Source organism: Callorhinus ursinus, unplaced genomic scaffold, assembly GCF_003265705.2.
Source record: "Callorhinus ursinus isolate GAN/ISIS: 27379988/994484 unplaced genomic scaffold, GSC_fseal_2.0 scaffold17, whole genome shotgun sequence".
Classification (NCBI taxonomy): domain Eukaryota; kingdom Metazoa; phylum Chordata; class Mammalia; order Carnivora; family Otariidae; genus Callorhinus; species Callorhinus ursinus.
This window is the reverse complement of record NW_027397079.1, coordinates 27,368,263-27,387,873: the sequence shown is the minus strand read 5'-3', so window position 1 is coordinate 27,387,873 and position 19,611 is coordinate 27,368,263. Positions and strand designations below refer to the sequence as shown.

At 46.2% G+C, this 19,611-nt stretch overlaps 1 long non-coding RNA gene across 2 annotated transcripts in view; it reads right to left on the bottom strand.

Moving 5' to 3' along the window:
- Nucleotides 1-19,411, bottom strand: part of LOC112834505 (uncharacterized) — a 42,491-nt gene extending 23,080 nt beyond the window's left edge. Inside the window, exons 1-2 of one of the 2 annotated variants that reach the window (XR_003210926.2) lie at nucleotides 2,843-2,990; nucleotides 1,646-1,827 (exon numbers count right to left, since the gene is read on the bottom strand). This is a non-coding gene — a long non-coding RNA (uncharacterized lncRNA). Of the gene's footprint in view, nucleotides 1-1,645; nucleotides 1,828-2,842; nucleotides 2,991-19,259 lie in introns of those variants that run through there. The other variant, XR_003210925.2, reaches the window with a different exon arrangement.
- Nucleotides 19,412-19,611: the final 200 nt, after the last annotated feature.

Genomic DNA, 19,611 nt, shown 5'->3' with positions numbered 1-19,611 from the left:
ACCTGCCTCCTGGCTCTTTAGAAACTAGAGATGGCTTGAGAAGTATAGTAAAAGTGTAAATCAGCTTATTAGATGTCTTTAGCCCAACTCTTCAATCTGTTCTATCTCAGTAGCTAATAAGAAAATACAGAGGCAAAAGGGAACTTCCAAGTAGGATGTGTATGTTCACTGTCTTGGTCTTGGTCACGGGGATTGTTCCAAGTATTTACATATAAATGCAATTTATTACCATCTGCAAATTATACCTCAATAAAGGTGCTTTTAAAAGTCACCCAGGAGGGGCCCCAGGGTGGCTCAGTCGGTTGAGTGGCTGACTCTTGATTTCAGCTCAGGTCATGATCTCAGGGTCCTGGGGACTGGGCCTTGCATCCAGCCCTGCGCTCAGCAGGGAGTCTGCATGGGATTCTCTCTCTGCCCCTCCCCCCTACACCCCCTCCCTGCTCACATGCATGCTTGCGCTTTCTCTCTCTCTCAAATAAATAAATAAATCTTTAAAAAATAAAAAATAAAAGTCACCCAAGAAAAGTAAGTTTTAAGAAAAGAAAAATTTTCATTGGCCTATGCACTTGAATGTTTTGTACATTTTACTGTATGTAAGTTCAACCTCAATAAAGTACTACGTGTGTGAAAAATATAAGATGTCAAATAGTGAGTATAGTACTTTATCTTCAGTGTGAGAAATAGAAGGGGTATAAGATCTGCATAAGAGTCCTGGAAAAATAACTAAGAATCTGATGACAATTATCCAGACTTAGGGCCCAAGGAGAGCAAGGACACAGGAAGGAGTGAGGTTTTTTAACCCATACATTTTTAAATCCTCTTGCTCTCGGAACTCTGTAAAATCAAAAAATAGAGTCTTTAAATGAAAATGAGTAACCAGGTGATTGAGGTGGGAAGGGTTGAAGCTGAGAGGAGAAAAGGCAAGACGGGTGTTTTCTAAAATCAGAAACAACTTAAAAGTACAAACAAGAAAAAACCAAATTGGAAGATCTGTGAGGTTCAGTGACAAAACCGTCCACCATCTTAGGTCACTGAGCAGACATGAGCTATTTGCCACGTGACTAATCTCCTGCCCAGGAGTATAAAGATTGCTATCCTCAAAACAGATTTGCCAGAATATTTAAAATTAAACAAACCTTAGCACCCCCAGCTCCCCACATTCTACTGAGAGGGGTCTCCACTGTACCAACATGTCTCTTTTGTCATCTGGGTGGTATCCCCTAAGCAGAACTTCAATGGGCCATTATGCTAAATGCCACCCTCTGCAGGGAGGGTGAGGATGGAGATGATCACAGGAATGAAGAGGGTAGAAAATCCACTTCTTTCCACCTTGGGGAGGGGGAGCAGAGACAGAGCAGGGAGATGGCAGAGAACCCACCCCCTCACCCCGCTCTGCTCCTGTGGAAGTCTGCTTTAATGCCCTCTGGAGGGAGGCTGCCACAGAGGGCGTGGGCTGAGACGCGCCTCCTTGCCCTGCTCACCCTCACCTCTGAGGAGCTGTTTAACATTCTGGATCCTTAGTTCTCCTGCCTGTAAAAGAAAAGGACTTGCCCAGGTCCTTTGTGGCTTGCAAATGTTCTGATTTCAGGGTGACATGGGGGGTTTCCTGCCTGGGCTGACGCTGGGTTAGCCAGAGGTAACTCACTGAGCATGTGGCCGGCAGGCCTGTGCTGTCAGTGCCCGGCTGGATTGGCAAAAAGGAATGGGCAGCCCCAGAAGGGTATGGAATGCAGCTCTGCAGGACGCGGGCCCAGCCCCTTCCATTCTCCAGGCAGGGAGTCATCTGGGTCCCTTCGATCCCTCCTCTTCTGCCGGTCACTCACTCTCCTGCTCATTGAAAGACCAATTAGACTTCTTGTTTATCAGCACTTGAGTTACAAGGTCTTAAGGAAGGCCTTAGGCTTCCTGAAACTTGACCCCTCGGCATCCCTACCGACGATATCCCAGCCACGCACGCCCATGGCCCTCCCCTTCTGCAGGTGCATTCCTGAACCCCTGGGCGCCGGGTTCACCCCCACAGGCTTGCCCTCATCTGTGCCATCAACAAGCTCTTTTCCAACATCCACAGTGTGAATCAGATAACTCCCTGCCTCCAGGGGGACACAATAAGAGGAATTACCCTCTCTTCTGCTTTGGCCTTTAAAGCAGGACACCAGAAGGACAGGGGACCAGAGAGCGAGGGGACACGTCTGATGCTGAGTTTTACACAATAGACTTTGAACTCAGGCCATTTAACCTCCCCTGTCGATGCTAACATCCAGTGCTTATGACCGCCATTGTTTCATTTAGACTCCAAAATATTTTCATATTGCAATGCAAGCCTCTACCCAAGATTGATCTCTTCTCTCCACTGTTACCCTTCCCCAAGTCTTGTTTTTACATTGATTTCATCCCAGCAGCTTTACTTCAAGTGAATCCAAGCAAATTTCCTTTTTTTTTTCTTAATTCATTCCTAGGGAAAACTGGTCTTCAAGGACATTAAAAGAGCCACTGCCCCTTGTAAGCATAGAGAATACACTTTCTCCTTTTTGCCTCAGCGGCCTCCAACCCAAGTCCATTCCTCCTGCGTGCTCTGGCACGTGCTCTGGTACTCCTCCGCCCATAGTGTATAGGTAGAGGAATGACAGGGTCACAGGATGCCTGGGATCCTGCCTGGCTTGCCGATGAATCACAACTTCCATGGCATTTCATAGAACTATCAATGGATCAGCCCTTATCGATCTATTTATGTATTTCTGCAAGCAAGCCACTCCAAAACCTAGTGGATTTAAAACAGCAATCACTTCTTTATCTCACAAGGGTCTAATCTGGACAGCGCTTAAAAGGGAAGACTCATGTCTACCTCACACAGTAGCAACTGGGGTGGCCCAATGAGGGACTGAAGGATCACTTCCCAGATGTCATTTCCTCATGCCTGGAAAGTTATTGCTAAGAGTAGAATGGGAGGCCAGGGCTGGGGGCTTCAGCTCCTCTCTACACGGACTTCTACCTAAGCCACTCAGCATACTGTCAGCGTGGTGGGTGGGTTCCAGGGGCACCCCAAGACAACATGGCGCTTCTATGACCTAGCCTCAGAAGTCACACCGTGTCATTTCTACCCTACTCTATTGATACAGTCATAAAGGCCAACTTAGGTTCAAGGAAAAGAGACATAGACCCAACCACTGAATGGGAAGAGTGTCAATGTCAACTCTAAGAGCACGGGGGGATGAAAGATTGCCCTTTATGCTGCAATATTTGCATACTTATTCTAATATAAAAAATTCTGTTTTCCTCCAAGATGTTCAAGTAGTATTCACACTCCTGGGAGAGGTACCGTGTCATCCTGTGATTCGACATACACCCCAGCACAATACCATATCCCTACAGATGTTTAACAAGAATGGCCCGCCCCACTGTAACTGGGGAGCACCTCATCTGACACATAGCTGGCATGCTGTAAAGGGTAGTTACAACTTTCATCATTATTTAATAATAATAATGCTAACTGGCTGGGCAATACCAAATGAGGGGAGATGGCAAAATAATTCTCCCTGATAGGTCCTCATAACTTACAATCCAACTAACCCAGACAGTGTTTTTTGAAAAGAGAGAGCTATTTAAAGCCATTTGGCTTTTCTACCCTCAGAGAGGCATTGCCCAACTGGGAAAACCCTGGAAATCCTTAGAAGCTTTACACTTGCAAGGTGTGATGGACTTCAGGCTCTGAGATGTCTACTATTAACAGCTGACCATGCTAACCAATACAGAGCCTAACGCTGCTTTCCCAAGCTTCGCTTTCTCTAGAGACTTGCTCTTTCCACAGAAAATCAACCCAGCTTTTAAGTGTTTGCTAGTACTGTGCTACTCAAAATGGGGTTCACAGACCAGCAACATTTGTCCTCAACAGAAATGCCAAATATATGGGCCTCACCCCAGATGTACAGAATGAGAATCTGTGTTTTTAAAACTCTCCTGGGGGTGCTTGGGTGGCTCAGTTAAGCGTATGCCTTCGGCTCAGGTCATGATCTTGGGGTCCTGAAATCGAGCCCCCCATGGCGGGCTCCCTGCTCAGCGAGGAGTCTGCTTCTCCCTCTGCCTCTGCCCCTCCCCCCATTTGTGAGTATGCTCTGTCTGTCTCTCTCAAAGTAAATAAATAAAAAATAAAAATAAAAAATGAAAGCTCTCTTGGTGATTCTCTTGTGCACACTCGAGTCTTCCAGCTGCCCTGCAGTGTGACCCCCTCAGGCAAGCCTGCCTGCCGTGTGGACCCCGGCCAACTAAATAACCTCCCCCACTGCCAGTCGGTTCCCACATCAGCCATTCCCTTCAAAGAGCGCCACCAGACCTCACTAACGTCCTCGCCTTAGCACAACCACTGTTTCCATCACAACTTCTTTTGCCTCAGCCCAACAGGGTGCAGGTGTCTCTGGTTCATTGCCATAGAAGGAGCCAGATTTATTGCCTGTCATAAAAGTTATTCCTATGTGCTGCGTTTCCTCACTAGTTGATTGGCTTGAATTTGGAGAAGAAAACTCTTCTGTCCTCTAGAATGAATGTGCCAAAGTTTGATCTCATGACCTCAGAGATTTGAAACAGTGCCATGATCAGTGTTCTTTTGACTGATGTATTGGGTTATTTCATTATCTCAACAATCTTACCAATTTTTCTTAAAACACTTCTGTTTTCTTACTAAGTTTGGATCCAAGACAAGATCTGAAGCATTCTTGGTTTTAATCAATTCTTTTTGTCTGTGGTCGGGAGTTTTGTTTGCTTTACCAAGGGAATCAGACTCTCGTTGGAATTCTTATTCCTTATCCAGCACGAAAGCCCATATATTAGAAATCCAAAACAAGACTAATAATGGGCCTCACATTGGACCCACATGACAAGTGTAGTATTGGGTTGCTGGCCTAGGGAATACCCAGATGTCTTGTGCTCTTTAGGTTGCTCATTACCTTGGGAAATTAGCACAAAGATCATTTCTCAGCCTCCAAAGTTCAGAAACTTGGTTTTGTTGGCACAGAGATGGTGGCTCCTTCTCTCTAGCAGAGACAGATCACGAGATGAATCAAAGTGGAAAGGCAATTTATTAGCTTACACTGAGAAATTACCCTCTCTGGAAATGGAAAACCCTGGTCCACATGTAATCAGTGCCTTATTTTCCTATAGCCCAGCTACATGGAAAGTGAAACCATTCTCTAAGTCAGGTTTATAAATTTTACAATAAGAAATCACGACACAGGAATTAGAATACTTAAAGTATGTACGCCCAAGAGACATACTTTCCCAGAAGGGAGTCTCCATGGAAGCTACGTCATAATCTAAGGGTTGCTGTTATGGATCCCCCAAAGAGATGTGTTGAAGTCTTAACCCCCATTAATTGTAAATGTGGTGTGTCTGGGACATAGGGTCTTTGCAGGTCTAAGTTAATATGAGGTCATTAGAGTGACCCCTAGTCCACTCCGACTAGCATCCTTATAAGAAGAGACAAAGAGACACACAGACATCACAGTCCTGTGAGGACAGAGGTAGAGATCGAAGAGATGCATCTAGAAGCCAAGGAACACCGAAGATTCTGGGAAAACACCAAAAACTAGAAGAGGCAAGGGAAGTTTCTTCCTTACAGACTTGGGAGGGAGCGGGGCCCTGCAGACATCTTGATTTCAGACTTCTGGCCACAAGACCTGTGAGAGAATAAATTTCTGTTGTTTAAAACTACCCAGTTTGTGATACTTTGTTACAATAGCCCTAGGAAGCTAAAACTGTTGCTCTTCCAGCAGGCACTCTGAGTGAAGGGAACAAAAACAACCCCACATGGGATGGTATCATGCCAGATGAGCCAGCTCACCTTTCTTAGAAGTTCAGAGAAGGCCTTTCAAATGGGACTGGAATATCTGAAGTCCATCAGCCAAGGCCCACTCTTACATGGACAGTACTTATGGGATTAAATAGTACTTGTGGGGTCACATTTCATGTTTAATAGAAATCCCACACACGGAGGCACACGTCCTCATTTCCAAACAACAAAAGGGCCGAGTCAGGTGTCAGGTGTAGGGCGATCTTCCAGAAGACTCAAAGACGCTCAGGAATAACCATTTCATGGTATTCCTGCCCACCACCTTTTCTTCCTGGAAATACGGTCCATATTCTGACAGGGCTTTGTCGCTGACAAATGTCCTAGAAAAATCTCGCTGGGCCTCACTGCCACAGCTTTTATTCACTGCCTTCTGAGGCTTCCTTGGGGGGTGGGGGTGGGGGGGATCAAGAGACTGTTGGCCGAAGGAGTGGACGCCTTAAACTAAACATGTTGACAATTTTGTTCTAATGATTTAAGTGTTGGTTTGAATTTGGGGTTTGAATAGAAGGTAAAATAACAGTCACCTTTGGATATCCAGCTTCCCCTAGGTAGCCATAAACCCTGGAGGCCCCTCCACCCCTCCCCCTCCCCCCACCCCACCCCCCAGTGATGCAAGATCACTGCCACCATCTTCCACCAGGTAGCTCTCTTCTCCTGTCTGGGCCAGAGGATGATGGAGGCAGCAAATAAAGGCCCTGCAGGCCTTCCTCTGTAAAGTGCGGGGAGGGGGGCAGAGTGATTCCTCATGAGGCTCAGTCAAAAGTGAAAGACCCCCAGACCGATCGGCCACCAGGTCTATGACCCCGGGACTGCCCGCAGTCATCACAACACATGCCGTTAAATCTGCGTGACTGCAAGTCCAGCTTTAGAACAGAGAGCTTCTCCCCTCTCTGTTGTCCCTGGACTCCCATCCAGGGCCCCCCCCCAAAAAAAAACCCTTCCAAACCTCCCAGGGAAAATGACAAATCTCCTCACATTGAGAAAAATGTATTTTGTAGATACTCGAGCCCTCTTCCACTTTGGGGAGATTTTCCTACCGTTACTCAGAACACCGAAGAGCCCCATCTATATATTTATATTTGGATGTCTCACCTATATCCAGCAGTACCACCTACCCCCATAAATACCCACTTTTCTCACAATGCGTGATGGCGAGAGCACCCCAGAAAGAGAGCTTGCCCTGAAAACCATGTTTTACTTCTGCCTTGAGAGCCACAAGGAGAACATTTCTGGTACTTTGGAATATCCATTCCGTGACTCTCCTACCACCCAGGGATCAGAAACCCTAAGCTCTCACTCACAGCCTCCTGACACTGATAGACATTTTCAGGTTTCCTTTGAAAAACATGTATTTTGTTTTGGGGTTCCTGGGTGGCTCAGTCATTAAGCGTCTGCTTAAATGCCGAAGCTCACGTCATGATCCCAGCGTCCTGGGATCGAGCCCCGCATCGGTCTCCCTGCTCCGCGGGAAGCCTGCTTCTCCCTCTCCCTCTCCCCCTGCTTGTGTTCCCTCTCTTGCTGTGTTTCTCTCTCTGTCAAATAAATAAATAAAATAAAAAAACAAAAAACATGTATTTTGTTTTATCAGACAGACAGAAAGCTGAAACGCCCAGCTTCCTGGATCAATTTGGGAGAGAAGACAATCTTAATGACACATGATGAACACAGCAACCTCTGCCTCTGGGTTTCATCTGTGCTCTGGACCCTGGCCTTTCTTGACCCAGAAAGGTTTTTTTTCCTTCAGATAATTTACTACCTTTAATCTGGACACACAGTCAGACGTTGAAGATCTGGCAGCCCTTCTATCTTTTAAGGTCACTCTTACCATCTCTGCTCTGATCATAAGTCAGTCTTACACTTAAGATCCCAGTAACCTTATTTCCCCACGTGGTTGCGGAAATTCCCCATGTGGATGGGAAAGTTGAAATTTCCCAAGAACTGACTCCACATGCTGCTCGGTGCTCTCAAGTGTGAGGACCACATAGCAGAAACGAGGAAAGGGCTATTTTAAAAGCTGTGTGTCTTACGTTGCTTTCCCTGGGTGTTCATGCTGTGGTGGTTTGTAAAATTGTCCTCACTCTTAGGGGGTGCAAGCTGAAATGTTTAGGGATAAAGTATCATGATGTGTACAACTTACTTTTAAATGAACCAGCCAAACACACACACACACACACACACACACACACAGCTTTATGTATGCAGATAAAGCAAACACGGCAAATGCTAGCAATGGTTCAGTCTAGGTAAAGGGTATGTGAGTATTCCTTGTACTATTCTATCAATTTTGTAAATGTCTAAAAAAGTTTTTTAACATTAAGGGAAAAAGAAGCTGTCGTGCTTTCTGTATTCTAGAAGACTGATAGGGAGATACTCCCTTTTCCCCAGCAAGGCTGGTTCTTGGAAAACCCAGTGGCATCATCCAGATCAAACTGCTTCAGATGGAGATGTTATATAAAAATCCATCTTCATTTTGGACAAGGGGGTCTCTGTAGAGATTATTTATGGCATTTTACTCCCTCTGCCTGGGGCCAGGAGACAGGGAAAAGCAAGAGACAGAGGGTCTGTGAGCCAGCACGTGAGCTGATCTGGCCAGTCAAGGGGCAGGCAGGAGTGAACACGCTAGACAACGGTCAGTAGTGAATGTGGGGCAGCCGGAAGGTAGGACCCAGAGAGCCAGGGCTGCCAGAACAAAATACCACAGGACCCGGTGGTGTAAACCACAGATCTGGAGGCTGGAAGTCCAAGATCAAGATGCCAGCAGGGTTGGCTCTCCCTTTGCCAAGCAGATGGCACGCCTTCACCCCGTGTGCTCATGGGGCCTTTCCCTGTATGTGCCTAGGCTCATGCGCAGAGACAGCGAACTCTCTGGTGTCTTCTTAAGAAAACACTAATCCCGGGGCGCCTGGGTGGCTCAGTTGGTTAAGCGTCCTATTCTCGATATCAGCTCAGGTCTTGATCTCAGGGACATGAATGAGTTCAAGCACACTGGGCATGGAGCCTACTTTAAAAAAAAAAAAAAAAAAAGGAAAAGAGAAAAGAAGGAAGTGGAAAGAAAATCACATTAAATTGGAAATAATTTAAAAAAAAAGACACTAATCCTATTGGATCAGAGTCCCGCCCTTATGACCACATTTAACCTTATTTCCTTAGAAGCTGCATCTCCAAATCGGCCACCCTGGGGGTTAAGGCTTTAAGATACGAATTTTGAGGGGTACATAAACATTCAGTCCATAAACACCTCATATTGATTTTGCTTCCGTTTTCTGCATTATTATTCCATTCGATTACCTTCAACCCTGAAATGTCATTAAACCCAAGAGCTTCGCGTTAGCCATTCTTGGAGAATGGGAGGGAGGGTCCAGGATCTCTCCTTCCCTGAGAAGTGGACTGGAGGGAGCTCCTGCAGCATAGGTAGGCAGCCGCCACATGGCCAGAGCTGGCCAGGGAGAAGCCCTGAGCAGTGGGCTTCTGGAACAAGCCAGTGGGCGAGTGGCATCTCTCAGCTGTCCCAGAGGGAGCCTCAAAGATACAGGGAAGGGGCTGGATTTGCTGCCCTACATAGGAGTGAGGCTAAGACTGTTTCAGTGGGCAGAGAAAACTTGGAAATACACAGGTCATAGAACAGCAGGGACAGATGTTTGCTTTCCATCTCCCCCAGTCACTCCGACAATGGGAGAAGGTGTTATTGGGAAGGTCTGTATTGTGCCAAGCATTCGGCTGGTGTGTGAAAGCAAGCCAGGGGCAGAGATGTTGGCCTTGGCAACATGCCCTCGGAAGGGGGCACCTAATCTGCACCACAGCGGAGAAAAATCTAGAGCAACCAGGGGCCGATCCGGGATGCAGTGAATGAGACCCGGAGGTTGCAGGGGGAGCCAGAAAAGGGGGTGGGAGAGGGCAGAAAGCTCAGCACTGCTTGATGAGACCTCATCCGCACCAACACCCCTAACTTTAACTTCAACGAGGCTTGGGACATGCTTGGCCCAGAGAGTTCCTGATGGAAACCAAGAGCAAGTTTGATCTCAGTAGCCCATGGCCTGGGCTGAAGAGAGGCAGAACACTGAGCTAGAGCAGGGGCCCGCAGAGTCCTCCTGACATCCGACATCCCACGACAAGCACAGACTTACTTTCAGGTTTGATCAGAAATGGTTGGTAGGCACTTGAGGTTTCTTAGCACAGGTAACAACATCATCAAAAGGCATTTCCTTCCACTTTTACTAGTGGTTTCTCCACGACATACACTCCTGCGTCCTGCGTTTCGTGCCAATAATTTAACTGCTTTCTTTGCAATAGCTCAGTTCTCCGGTGGTGTAATTTGGGGTTTGACTAACTCTTAAATCTATGGATTTATGACAGGAAGAAGAGAGAGTAGAACCGGTGAAGGGATCAAAGACAAGCGCACCCACATTCTCCAGGCAAAAGCGAAAAGGCCAGCGGAGGACCTCCTCTCCCCCCTGACGACCCCCCTCGGCCCCCAGTGTCAAGGCCGGGACCTTCCCCAAACACCCTCTCTGCTGCTTGCTGGGCCAGTGCCCTGTGTTCGCAATGTTAAGAGCCACGGTCCTGTGATTCGCCACTGTCCCCGGGGAGCTGGAGCTGAACCTTTGGACAACTGCCGCTGATTAGCTTAAAGCTCATGTTTAAAGAGAGAGAAAGACCGGGCTTTCCGAGCTAATGAACTCCAAGTGGGTCCACCACTGATGCCTGCCCTCCAGGGTTAATGGCTTAAAGGTAATTGGGGTTTCTAGCTACAGGGAAAGCCGCCAAGAAGAGTCCCTCTTCCAAACCTAAGCCTGCGCCCCATTCTTTTCAGACATGACTTCCTCCAGCACCTCCTCTAGCTTGGGGGAGAAGGATGCAAATGTGTCCAACCTCTGAAAAAAAAACTTGTGGTATGCACAGTGAGTGTTTCAGGCAGAAAAAAAGCAGAGACCAGGGGCCGTTTCCGCCCACGCGCCTCAGCTGGGCCTCCAGAGAACACCATGTGGTTTGTTGGGACCCTCCCAGCGTCTCTTCCAGATGCTGTTGGGGAAAAAAAACAAAAAAAACAAAACAAAAAAAAACAAACCTGGCCAGCATATGTCACAGTCCAGATCCCAGCGGCGGAAGGACAGGCAGGCGACACTGACCAGAACCCGCGGGGACCAGGAGCAGGTGCCGGGCCCTGGGACCTCTCCTCTCCTGGAATCTCCGAGCCGCTCCCGGCAGCGAGGGCGCAGGGATACCTACGGAGCCGCCAGGCTACGGTGCGTGGGTGGGCAGCCGAGAAATGACTGGGCCTGTTACGGCCACAAACATACCGGTGACTTTATTATGGGCAAAACCGCCCACCTTGCCCAAGGTCTCTAGTGAAAAAGGAAGCCATTCACGGCGGCTTTTTGAGCACGGGGCTATTTATACAGATGGAACTAGAGACCCGGAGGTCAGAACACACCATATTCTGATCTTGCCAATCATTGCTTATTTCAGGATACTGAAATGGTCCTTTTTTAATTACTTAAATGTATTAAGAAAGAATTGGCTGGTCCCACTGTAGGGAATTTGACTTCAGTCCATCTTGTTAGGACAGACTTCCTCGGACTTTCCTTGCCCGGCTGGCTGACCCACCTCCCCACCCCCCCATCACCACCCCAGCGTACCCTAAATGGGGGCTTGCCCAGGTGCAGCCATCCTATGGGAGAGACCATGGACCTAGAGGCAGCTCAGGAGGACCTTCCAGACAAGAATGTGCTTCAGTATATGGTCTAGGGACCACCCTCCTCAGCATCCCCAGAGAGGAGTAGGAATGCAGATTCCAGCCTGACTAAATTGTACTCTCTGGGAGTGGCATCTCAAAACCTGTATCATAAACAGCACCCCCCCCCTCCGGTACACAATTTTGAGTTTGAAAACTACATCTCTTTCATCACATTGGGAATTCACTAAAGCTTGTTGAGTGAATAAACACCAACTAATTCCTGCTAAGGTATTAACTCATCCCTCCCTCAAGGGGTGGCATTAAAAACCAAAACCAAAACCAAAAAAACTCGAGAATTCCAAAAACTAAAGTTAAGATGGCAGAACATTGGGTGGGTGGGAGACCTGTCAGACTGGCAGCCCTGTCCCTAGCCCCTCAAATTGCCACATAGACCCTCTACATGTAGACCCAGGGATCCCATGGAGAGAGACACCAGTGGTTTTGAGTGCTAACCATTTGCTCATCAAGCCACCACATACTCACCAGGTGCTTTACAAACATTAAATCAGTTTTCATATCAGTGTGTGAAGTACAATCTCCAGTTTCCAGACAGAGAAACTGGCCTCAGAAAGGTTAAGGAATTTCCCTCATCACGTGGCTATTAAGCATCAGGGTACACATTCAGATCCAGTCATCCAAGCTCAAAGGCTGTACCCATCAAAATCTATTCCATAAATTCCAAATGGCATCAAAGAATCATGAGCTACCATGACAGGTAAGAATTTTGGCCGTATGTAGTCCAGCCTCCTCATACACTGGTGCAAGCCAATGCACTCTAAACTGGAAGTCCCCTCATGGGCTTTGTCTGGCCCACTCAGTGTCTCTAAGAGACTTGAATTAACATTGAATTAATCAACGTTTAAAACTCCGGAGGTTTTACATGAAAACCCAAAATTTTCCTCTCTCGAAAAAGCAAAAAATGTTATAACTCTGGGCCCCATTCCTGGTTCTGGTCATGGTTCACTGTACTGGTTTTGGAATCCACAGACCTAGATTTGAGTCTTGGCTCTAGGCCTTATTGGCCTTGTAACCTTGAAATCAGTCACTTCACCCCTCCAAGCCTTCTTCCCTCAATTGGAAAGTAGACAGGGTCACAGTATCTGCCTCACAGGCTGTTATGAACAAGGGATGGGAGAATATATGCTCAGTGCCAAGCACTAGTGCTTGATAAATATTCGTTAATATAAGCTTAAGGCCGCAGGCTTTGGCAGCACAGGGAGTACATGACGTCACCAAGACTCACACCCAGATTCCGGATTCCAATCCCCAATTTGCTTCCACTGCATCATCCTACTATCCACAGCCCCACTCCCACCACTCCCTGTGAACACCCAAGTCATCATTCAGGCAACGAGAAAACCCACGTTTTCCAGATGTCTTAGCTTTGGCGAGACACATCATTTTGCCTCAAGAAACCAAGTGGTCACCATGTAAAGAACACTAAGATTGTAGTCTTAACTGGCTTACTGACCCCAAGCAAGTCCCTTTTCCTCACTGGGCCTCAGGTTCTTCATCTGTAGGATGGGAAATACTTGTGTTGTGAGCTGAATCGTGTTCCCCTCAAATTCGCATGTTGAAGGTCAGACCCCCGGGACTTCAGAATGTAAGTGTATTTGAAGGGAAAGTCTTTAAAGAGGTGACTGAGTAACAGTGAGGCCTTCAGGGTAGGGCCCTATTCCAGCATGACTAATGTCTTATAAGAGGAGAAAGAGACCCCAGGGGCACAGGCACGCAGAGTACAGCCGTCTGCAAACTGAAGAGAGAAGCCTCGGAGGAAAACAACCCTGTCAGGACCTTGATCTTGGACTTCCAGCCTCCAGAACCGTAAGAAAAGAAGTTTTTGGTGTTTAAGCCATCCCCTCTGTAGTATCTTGTTATGGCCGCCCGAGCAGACTAATATAATCTGTTTTACAGAAGAATCACTGAGAAGCCTGGTACACAGTAGGTATCTGACGAGGGTTAGCACTTGCCCTTTTGGCAGGCAGAGCTGAGGACACAGGATCTCCCTGACAGAGACTTGCCTTGCGTGTGGAGTCTGCCTTCTCTGCCGACACAGTCTGCCTGCCAGGCAGCCTGGAATGTGCACACAGTCTGGCCAGAACACCCTCCACCTTGGACAAGACCAGAAAGATAACGATGGATGTGTCAATTCTTGTTCAAGCCACCACCTTCCTGTTTGCCCTTGTCATGACAACAAACCCTTTTCTGCATTTCAACATCTTTCTTAACAGGCCTCTGTCTCTAAATACCAGCTCAATCTTCATGACATCTCTGGAGATGAGTTAATGACATCTAGGGGGCTACTCGGGCTCGTTGGTAAAATATCACTCAGAGTAGAGTGGCTTACTCATAGCATGTGGTCATAGATTTTCACTACCCCTAATATGCTGATTTTGCTAATTCTAGGCATCTGCCTTACCATGTCTGACTGCCCTGACCTATTATTCTTGGCCTTGCCTCCATGGGCTCTTGTAATTCATAAGCTCCTCACCTGATCTTTCGAAGTTTATCTGAACCTCCAGCCCATGAAGGGGAAAAAAAAGTCTCTTTATATTTTTTCTTGGCATCACTGTATATCCTTACCTGCATCTGTCATAAAGCAGATATTCATTCAGCTCCAAAATCTATACAATACCCTTCAAAGAGCAATAGACATTAACTTCTCTTCGTTCTGGGAATGGTCCCCAGTCATTTATTGTAGAGTAACCCCCATGACTCAATATTACCATTGTATGATGTCGTATTGTGCGATTTTGAACAATGAAAAGACATTTTTTTTTTAACTAAAAATAAAGCCATGGATGTGTTCCATTATACAGAACTGCTCTGTCCACCAGCTATGGAGCAGTTGAACACAATAGACTTCAAAGACTTAGGGTAAATAATAAGAATGTAAGGCATCTCATTAATTTTCGTATTAACTATACCTTGAAATTATAATATTTTAGATGTACTGGGTTAAATAAAATGTATTCAACCAATGTCGCTCATGTCTTTTTACTTTTTAAATGGGACTCCTAGATCATTTTAAATTCTATAGACAACTCACATTCTACTGCTATTGGAATGTGTTGGCAAAGAAGAAAAATGGAGGCACGAGCTAAGTGGCTGGCTCTAGGTTCCGTGGAGAGTCAGAACTAAAGCCAATGCCTGACAGCCTGGGGGGGTCTCCCACTTGAGGCGGATAATCCCATGGAATGGCAAGGGCACCATTTGGCGTGGCTCTTTGAAAACATCCCCCCAACACCAAGATCTTCAGCCACCACTTTGTGGTGGAAGTCAGCCCGGAGGATGAACAGAAAACCATAATCCTCTGTGAGTCTTAAAGGGTAAACCGAATTTTCCATCCCTGATGTCTAGAGCAGTCATAAGGGTATTCTGCACTCCCACTACCACATCAGAACATATATGACTAAGAAAGATAGTGAGAAATTCACATGACAAATATTTTCATTCTGTCATCTCTTCTTTACCAGCCACAGTTGAAGTCACCCAACAAATCCCCAAATGATGTCACCTAAGGTACTGAAAGTATCATTATTTTGCATAGGGACTCACCTAGGTATGCATTGCATCCAAGTAAAAATATGAGGCAATGAACAGTAGGTCACCTCAACTGATTTTTGTCTCTGCTTTTTTTTTTTAATTTATTTATTTGAGAGAGAGCACGGGGCGGGGGGTGTACGGGAGTGGGGGAGAGGCAGAGGGAGAAGCAGACTCCTCACTGAGCAGGGAGCCTAATGCAGGGTTTGATCCCAGGACCCCAGGATCGTGACCTGAGCCAAAGGCAGACTCCTAGCTGGCTGAGCCACCCAGGTGCCCCTCGTCTCCGCTTTGAGGAGGGGAAGGCCACACATTAAGACAACCGGCATCCAGCAGGGTCAACTTCACTGTTTGGGCACCAAGCTCTCAGCAGAGAGGTCCTTCTCTCCCCCAGATCTTGCCTGTGCCCTTAAACCCTCAACCCAGTCAGAGCTCTTCAGGAAAGACCCCTGACTCACCCACCCACAGAGTCAGAAATACCTTCCTTATCTTGGGGTCACTGTGAGACAGGAAGGAACCTTGATATAAGAAAAAAAATAAACAGGTCTGAGAACAGCCTGAAGAGCTATCAGTTCAGAGGAAACTCATTAGGTTCTTTCCAGAGCTTATTTATTCTTACTTTACATATGACTATAACAAAGCAATTTATTAGTTTCACAAGAAACGAGGGGGAAGAAGAAAAAAAATACAAGGAAGTACTTCCAAATCGACTGTGAAAAGAGGTCAAAACTCGAGAAAGGGAAAGCTGATGAAAAATACTTGAAAACTCAAAAGCACAGCAGCTTACAGCCGGTTGGCAATACCTCTGTGAGTCTCAACATGGTATTCATTAACACCAAAGTAAAAGAACTTCATGATAATCCAATTATCCAACAGAGGCATTCAGGGGTTATTATAATTTGTTCCCTGTTTTCTGCTTTCAAACGCTCAAAGATACGTGATATTCAGAAATATTTTGGTTAATTTTCCTTAGATGTTGACTCCTTGGCAAGGGCTGAGCTTCAGCTTTGGTTCATTCCCCCAGCAATCGGTGACAAAAGAGGCTTTGTAGGAGAAAGAGTCCTAATGATGTTCACAGAACATATGCCCCTGTCACCTCCGGGCAGAAGTCGGTTGACTCAACCCCGGAAAAGAGCCCCTGACAGCCCTCCCTGCCCCCAGAGCATGTCACCCACTCAGTGGCCACGTGGGCCAGCATCCTGGTACAGTAAGCGTCACAGCACACTCTCTTCTCCCCGGCAGATGGGCCAACCCTCCGCGAAAGGAAGCTCTTCGGAGATCCTCCTGTCTTCGTTCTTCCCAAATGGGCTTTGCTATAAAAAGCCAATGGAACAACCATTGTTCCTTTTCTCCACGAAGCTGGCAGACTGACATCCTGCCTAATAACAAAGCTCCCGGATGTGTGCAGCCAGCCTGCTGATGCCTGGGACCACTTAAAGTGATAGAGAAGAACATACCCTCCACCAGGAGACAGAATGTGTCTTAAGTTCCAAGCCTTCCTTTTTCACGGGGTTATTTTATTTTATTTTTATTTTATTTTTTACTGAAATACAGTTGACATATAATATTATATTAGTTTCAGCATATCTTTTGACAAGTATATACATTATGCTGTGCTCACTACAAGTGTAAGTTCCCATCTGTCACAAAGGTAGGACAGTATTTTTGACTCTCTTCCCTAGGCTGTACTTTTCATCCCTGTGACATATTTATTTTATAACTGGAAGTTTGTACCCTTTAATCCCCATCCCCATCCCCCCCCACCTTCCCTCTGGCAACCACAGTTTGTTCTCTGTATTTATTTATGAGTCTGCTTCTCTTTTTTCTTTTTTGAGGAACGGATCAAGAATATGTATATACACGATGGGATCTTCCTCAGCCATTAAAAAGAATGAGATTGTGTCGTTCCAGATGACACGGACGGACCTAGAGGGTATTATGCTAAGGCAAATAAGTCAGACAGAGAAAGACAAATAAATACCATACAATTTCACTTGTATGTGGAATCTTAAGAACAAAACGAACAAACAGCGACAACAAAAGAGAAATAGACTTGTTGGGTCCTTTTTTTTCACTGACATATCCTACACAGCAGAAAAGAGCTTTCTTCCTAACTCTGGCCTGGAGGAGTATTCCCGTTGGCTTTCCGAGTAGGCTTAGGGTCACAATCGGAGGAGATCCTAAAACCCTGGCCCTTAAATCTTCTCCCACCTGTGGAAGTGGATGACATTTCTCAGTGAAAGACTTCCTTCCGTGTTTTCGGAGAGTCCCTCTAAAATGCCAAGTAGTCAAAAAGGAGGCTCTGTGGGATGACCGATGTGTCAATTAACTTGATTGTGTTAAATATTTCACAATGTGTATGTATGTTAAATCATCATACTGTACTCTTTAAATATATATACAGTTGTATTTGTTAGTGAGATCTCATTAAAGCTGGAAAGAATAGAATAGAATAGGTAGTCACCCACCCCAGTGTCAAGGAGAAAACATAAAATACTTTCTAAAAAGACGGACAGCTGCAGGAAAGACCAGAGATATTCTGAGCACCTACAAAGCAAGGCCCTGAGGGGGGATAAAAAGGAAGTAAAACATCATCTGTCCTCAAGTAGCTTTTGGCCTCCAGAGAGAAGAGAAAAAGTGAGGAGAGGAGAGAGAGAAAGGGGAGGAACAGGAAAGGAAACTGGCGGCGGGGGGGGGGGAGGGGAGGCGACCTATGTGTCTCATATCATAGCATTTCTCATCCTGTCATATAATTGCTTGTGTAATACTCCCTCTCCGCTTACTATGTGCAGTTGAGGAGCTACATCGGAACCTTTTATTTCATACTAGTTTTTATTTATTTTGTATTATTTTGTATTTTTTTTATTCTTTCCATTTTCACTGAAATCTAACATTTATCAACAGCCCCCAGAAAAGCTGTGACATCCCAAAGGGACTCACAGGGCTAAACCTTCTGGAAGAGTATCTCTGAGGCTTCTTGGTCCAAAGATCACTCAGTGCTGGCTGAAGCCGTGTGGCGGGCCAGTGCCACCTCTCCCGGGTAAGCCGAGATCTCTCCCTTCACGCTTTCACGTGGTCCTAGGAGCACCATTAACCACGGATCTCTCTGGCTGATGTAATTAATAACATACAGCAAACAACTCAAATATCCAATTGATGACACGACAGGAGGCCTAAGGGAGAGACCCAGCATTTCCGCTAAACCTCAGTGGAGCTCCAGATACAAGGCGCTAAAGGGAGACAGTCTTGTGAAAGTGAATCCCAGGAGGAAAAATATGTCTGAACGGCAGGCCTTACGCCAAAAGGCCAAAATTATTCAAAATGATTTACTCTTCCATCTTGTAGACTGAAGGCTAGAATAGGCATGTTAATCACTAGTTTCTGAAGAGCACTTGGGTCATTTCACACTTACCAGTTCTCTAAACTATTACTAAACTCAGGGGTCTCTGAGGTTTCCAACGTCAGCTCTCACATTAAGATCTTCAGAATGAAACCTCAGTATATGTTTCCTGAACGGCTTCTCTCTACATGGTCAACTGGACTTATTCTCAGAAAAGGAGAACCGCTTCTGGTAAATAAAGGACAGAAACAGGAAGTGAGCCCGTGACTGTGGTGTGGAAGGATGAGGAAGGTTCCAGGGGGGTGCGGCTCATGCTCTTCCAGCCAGAGCTCCTCCGAGGCAGGGTCTTCTCCCTTTTTGCCCCCCAGCTGTGGAGTAGAGTCCTGGATAAAGCCGCTGGCTGGTACCCCTGGGACCACAGGAGCTCATTTTCAGACTCATGCCCTCTCTCCGATGCTGCAGTATTGACCCAGCTAACATTGTGGGAGGGACTAATTGTACTAGATTCCTATGGCTGCTGGGACAAATGACCACAAACTTGTTTTTTGGTTTTGTTGTTGTTGTTGTTTTGTTTGTTTGTTTTTTGTTGGTTGGTTGGTTGGTTGGTTGGTTTTTGCAAAAACTCCCACCAGAGGGGTGTTACAAACCTCTGCAGTCGAATGAATTGAATGCATTGAGTATCTCGATAAGACCTTGTTCTCTTTCCTTTGACAGGGTAAAACTTCTGAGGAGGAGGAAGGGAAGAACGCATTCCCCTTCTTGCATGAATTTACATTCATGAATGTAACAATACAAGTTATCACCTTATAGTCCTAGAAGTCAGAAGTCGGGCACAGGTCTCACAGCCCAAAATCAAGGTACCAGCCAGTCTGAGCTCCTTCAGGCTCTAGGGGAAAATCAGTTCCTTATCTTTTCCAGTTTCCAGAGGCCACCTATACTCCTTGGCTCATGGTCCCTTCCTCTATCTTCTAAGCCAGCAAATGAAGATTGAGTTCTTCTCATATGGAACCACTTCTGCTTTTCCCTTCCACTTGCAAGGACCTTGTGTTGACATAGGTTCCACCCAGATAATCCAGAATAACTCTCTATTTTAAGGTCAACTGATGAACAATCTTAATTCCATCTGCAATTTTAATTCTCCTTCACCATGTAATA